This window comes from Mirounga leonina, unplaced genomic scaffold, assembly GCF_011800145.1.
Source record: "Mirounga leonina isolate KUSES-001 unplaced genomic scaffold, KU_Mleo_1.0 Mir_171, whole genome shotgun sequence".
NCBI lineage: Eukaryota > Metazoa > Chordata > Mammalia > Carnivora > Phocidae > Mirounga > Mirounga leonina.
Window position 1 is genome coordinate 7,407,149 of NW_023270436.1, and position 6,000 is coordinate 7,413,148.

The following is a 6,000-nucleotide window of genomic DNA, read 5'->3' on the forward strand; positions in this document are numbered from 1 at the left end:
CACTCTTCAAAACAACAGGCTTGGGGCGCCTGGGTGGCTCAGTTGGTTAAGCGACTGCCTTCGGCTCAGGTCATGATCCTGGAGTCCCTGGATCGAGTCCCGCATTGGGCTCCCTGCTCGGCAGAGAGTCTGCTTCTCCCTCTCATGTGCTCTCTCTCATTCTCTCTCTCTCAAATAAATAAATAAAAATCTTTAAAAAAAAAAAAAAAACAGGCTTGGGGCGCCTGGGTGAGCTCCGTGCTCCACGGGAAGCCTGCTCCTCCCTCTCCCATTCCCCCTGCTTGTGTTCCCTCTCTCACTGTGTCTTTCTGTGTCAAATAAATAAATAAAATCTTTTTTTTTTTAATTTTATTTATTCATTTGAGACACAGAGATACAGAGAGAGAGAGAGCATGAGCAGTGGGAGAGGCAGAGGGAGAGGGAGAAGCAGACTCCCGGCTGAGCCAGGAGCCCGATGTGGGGCTCGATCCCAGGACCCTGGGATCATGACCTGAGCTGAAGGCAGACGCTTAACCATCTGAGCCACCCAGGCGTCCCTAAATAAATAAAATCTTTAAAAACAAAAAACTGGCTTGAACTCTTCAAAAAAGGTCAGTGTTGTGAAATACACATATAGGAGCTCGGCAATTGCCTAGTTTTAAGACTAAACAGACACAACAATTAAATGCAATGTGTGATCCTTGATTGACTCCCAGTTTCTCCCCCCCCCAAAAAAAACAAAACAAATAAACAAACAAAAGCACCCTATAAAGGACATTCTTGGGACAATTGGAGGAAATTTGAATATGGAGAGTGTAGTATTGACGGAAATTTTCTGATTTTGGTACTTGTACTGTGGTTATATAAGACAAGATCCTTAGCAAATGCACCCTATGGTATTTAGGGCCAAGAAAGGCAACTTACTTTCAAATGGTTCAGAAAAAAGTACAAATATATACTTACAGACAAGAGGATGATAAGGTAAATGTAATAAAGTGTAAATAATTGGTGATTCTGAGAGAAACATATATTAACATTCTTCTAACTATCTTTGCTACTTTTCTGTAAGTTTGAAACTCTTTCAAAATAAAAAGTTACAAAAGTAATCTTTAGGGCGCCTGGGTGGCTCAGTCGTTAAGCGTCTGCCTTCGGCTCAGGTCATGACCCCAGGGTCCTGGGATCGAGCCCCGCATCGGGCTCCCTGCTCGGCAGGAAGCCTGCTTCTCCCTCTCCCACTCCCCCTGCTTGTGTTCCTGCTCTCACTATCTCTCTCTCTGTCAAATAAATAAATAAAATCTTAAAAAAAAAAAAAAGAAAAAAGTAATCTTTACACAGAAAAAAAGTAGAATTGATTACATTCGGCCTCCTATATTTTGTTCAATTATCTTTTATTTTTTAAAATATTTTATTTATTTATTTGAGAGAGCGAGAGAGCACAAGCATGGGGAGGGACAGAGGGAGAGGGAGAAGCAGCCTCCTCACTGAGCAGGGAGCCCAACGTGGGATGTGATCCAAAGACTCTGAGATCATGACCTGAGCCGAATGCAGATGTTTAACCAACTGAGCCACCCAGGCACCCCTCAATTACCTTTTTTAAATAAACTAACATTTCTAACATTGACACCCCTCCAAAAAAAAAAGAAAAGAGAGAGACATGATAACTAAACACAGTGCACAATCCCTAATTAGATATTAGATTTTTTAAAAAATAAAAAGCAGCAGGGGCACCTGGCTGGCTCAGTTGGAGAGCCATACGACTCTTGATCTTGGGGCCATGAGTTCCAGCCCCACATTGGGTGTAGAGATTACTAAAAAAAAATTTTAATTTTTAAATTTTTAAAAATCAAAAACAGCAGCTTTAAAAGACATTAGTGGGACAACCTGTTGAAATTTTTATTATGAACTTTATATTATAGTATTGTATCAATGTTAAATTTCCTCAGTAAGATATGGGATTGTAATTATATAAGAGAATCTCCTTATTCAAAGAGATGAATGCTAAAGTATTTAGAGATGCAGCGTCATAATTTCTGCAACCAACTTTCAAGGGGTTCAGGAAAAAAGCTATACATACACATGCCTAAATATAAAGGTGGTGGGCGTGGGGGGATAGAGAGGGAGAGAGATAGATTGAGGGAAAGGCAAAATGTAACAAGAGGTAAGGGAAGGATATATGGATGTTTGCAGCAACTATCTTGCAATTCTTGAGGTGTGAAATTTTTCCGAATAAAAAAGGCAGAGTGCAGATTCCTACCCAAGCCTCTTGTGCTACACATGTGGGAAGATTTCCACTGATCTGAAACCAGAGCTACTGTTTAAGTCACTCTATGATGTTATTGTTAATATTGTCTTTATTATAAACCTAGATCCAGGGATGCCTGGGTGGCGCAGTCAGTTAAGCCTCTGCCTTCGGCTCAGGTCATGATCCCAGGGTCCTGGAATCGAGTCCTGCATGGGCTCCCTGCTCAGTGGGGAGTCTGCTTCTCCCTCTCATGCTCGCTCTCTCTCTCTTCCTCTCTGACAAATAAATAAATAAAATCTTAAAAACAATAAATAAAAATAAACCTAGACCCAGTACCTCCTACTGCCTTCATAGCTCTCAAATCCATCCATTGCCTCCTCCACCACTCTCATCCCAACATCCCAATCTTTTTCCAGATTGCAGCAGCCTCTGACATGGTCTCAGCTTCCAGGTCACCGCATTCATCCATTCTCCACATTAACAGCCAGAATAACCTCCCCAAAGAGTAACATTGTCACTCTGCTGCTTAAAAGGTTTCCATGGCTTTCCAGTGTGCTTCTCTTGGCTTTCATGACCCTTCTAATCCCTGCTTGCCTTTGGACACACACACACACACACGCACACCCACACACACCAGCACATAAACAAACTTATTTTCCAGTCACACTGAACTTCTAGCAGTTTCTGGCACATTTATTGCTCAGTCTCCCTTAGCACTGGGTCTTAGCACCTGCTCATCCCTCTTCTAGAATACCATCTCAGGGAACGCCTGGATGGGTCAGTTGGTTAAGTGTCCGCTCTCAATTTTGGCTCCGGTCACAATCTCAGGGTCCTGGGACTGAGCCCCAAGTCAGGCTCCACAATCAGCCCAGAATCTCCTCCCCCCACTTGCACTCTCTCTCTCTTTCAAATAAATAAATTAATTAAATCTAAAAAAAATTAAAATTAGGTAAATAAATAAATCTTAAAAAAACAAAACAAAACAAAACACCGTATCAGGCCAGGCTGATTCCAGCTCCTCTTTCAAAGATCTAGCTCAAACATTACCTCCGCTGGAAATCTTTCTCTGACCCACCCCAAAGCTAGGGGTGCTGTTCGCAGCACTTCCCACCTGGTATTGTAAGTGCATGTTTACCTGTATGTCCCATGCACTAAGGACTCTTAGAGTGCGTGGGGTGAAGCTTATCTTCAAATGTTTGTGAGTGAGTGTTTAATAGAGGATGCAAAGAGAACAGGCTGAGGGAACAATGTGCTCCTTCCCCATTCCTGTTGTCCTGGTTCATCTTATCTGCAGGGGCCACAGACAGCCAACAAAGCCTTTGTTCTAGAAAGTTGCCACAATCAAGGAGGATCTAAATTGTTTGTCTCTTCCAAACATCCACAACTTGCTCATTTTTATTCCAGAACAAGGAGGCCAAAAGATAAGGAATTGGGAAATAGAGCCAGGAAGCTAGAGCTGCCCCAGGAAGACATGGTTGGTCATACTTCATACAGCCTGCCTTCGGGACTCAACAAATTTTTCTTATTTCCCCTCCTGCCCCTGGGAGTCGGACAAACTGCCAAGTCCATTACCTTCAGTCCTGAAGCTATAAACCAAGGGGTTGGACTTCAGGGTCCAAATTGTGTGAATTGTGTCTGTATGAGTTGGTTCACTAGGAGTTTTTATTTATTTATTTTTTTTAAAGTAGGCTCCAGGGGCACCTAGGTGGCTCAGTTGGTTGGTCATCTGACTCTTGATTTTGGCTCAGGTCATGATCTTGGGGTCGTGGGATCAGGCTCTGAGTCAAGCTATGCACTCAGTGGGGAGTCTGCTTGAGATTCTCTCCCTCTCCCTCTGCCCCTCCCCCAACTTGCTCGCTCGCTCTTGCTCTCTAAAATAAATAAATAAATCTTTTTTATTAAAAAAAATAATAGGGCACCTGGGTGGCTCAGTTGGTTAAGCGACTGCCTTCGGCTCAGGTCATGATCCTGGAGTCCCAGGATCGAGTGCCGCATCGGGCTCCCTGCTCGGCAGGGAGTCTGCTTCTCCCTCTGACCCTCCCCCATCTCATGCTCTCTCTCTCTATCTCATTCTCTCTCTCAAATAAATAAATAAAATCTTAAAAAATAATAATAAAAAATAAAAATATATATAAAAAAATAATAAAGTAGACTCCACATCTACCATGGGGCTCGAACTCATGACCCTGAGATCAAGAGTCACATGCTCTTCTGACTGAGCCAGCCAAACACCCCAGTTCACTATGAGTTTTAAAGAATTTTAAATTAGTTACGGATATAGCCAGCACACTCAGAAGGATATTTAAGGGGCATTTAATGAAAGGCCTGTTTACAGAGTCATGGGCAAACTTAAGGGAACAAATCAGGGATGATGAAACCTTCCGGGACTGGCAATCATGGAGGTCAGTTACCACCCCCAGACCTACAGGGGCAAGGGAAGAGAACAGTTTCAGGACCTAGAGAGGGTGTAGCCACCCAGCAGGAGTGTGGTGTTCAGTGGTACACAGCTCCTGCTAAAACATCTGGAGTAAATACCTCTCCTCTCCCCTCCTGCTGGAGCCTCTGATAAGCTCTGATAAGGGCCAAACGGTTTGGGATACAGAGTAGGTAGGGGCAGGGAAGGAAGAGACTTGGAGGGGCAAAGGAATATCCAGCATGGTTGCCAATATTTAAACACTTGGGAGAGTAAGATGCAGAGCTCCACGGAGTGTATGATCCTGTTTCTATACAACAAAGTCAATTCTCCCATATATGTATATATAATTGCTTGTATATGACTGCACGAAGAGTGAGGGGCGCCTGGCTGGCTCAGTCCGTAGAGCATGCAACTCTTGATCTCAGGGTCGTGAGTTTGAGCCCTGTGTTGGGTATAGAGATGACTTCAAAGGAAAAAAAATCTCTGTACTCACTTCGGCAGCACATAAACTAAACCACAAGAAAGGAGAAAGGCAGGGGATTATACATGTGAGATTGTTAATATTTAGTTCCTGGGCAGAGTGTGGGGCAGGGGAGAAGACAATTGAAAAAATAGGATGTTTATTAATGTGAATTCAGAGTAATTTAACAAAGAAAATATTAAAGAAACTGCACATCCAAGCAAGATAGATCATTGTAGATGCTGTTTCTAATGACAAGATTTTGCTTCTAGGTCTTGTTGAAAGTAATTATGATATAGTCATTCAGTGAAACACACATACATACACAATGAACATAGGTGTTTATCACTATGAAAAGTGTTTACAATGCATATGTTTAAAAAGTTGTTACAGAAAAGTATATCTATACCCATATCCACACCTATCTATGTATTGATGTGTATCTTGGTGGTTATGCCCAAATCAGTCATGGTGGTTGTTTATAGTCTATGGATGAAGGATACTGGGTGGGTTTGTCTTCTGTATTTTCTTTCTCCTTTTTTTTTTAACTTTTAATTAGGTGTATCCTCTCTTTTTTTCTCCCCCTTTCATTAATTCTGTGTTAAGTAATAAAACACATATCTGAGCTGGTTAAACATATGTGTTCAGTTTGTGAAAATTCAGAGAGCTGTATCCTTTTTGCACTTTTCCATGTAGGTGAATCTTCAATAAAAATAAATTCAGGGCACCTGGTGGTTCAGGTGGTTAAGCGTCTGCCTTCAGTTCAGGTCATGATCCCAGGGTGCCAGGATCGAGCCCTGAGTTGGGCTCCCAGCTTGGCAGGGAGCTTGGGTCTCCCTCTCCCTTTGCCCCTCCCCATCCTCCTCCACACGCACTCTCTCTCTCTCCAATAAATAAAAATCT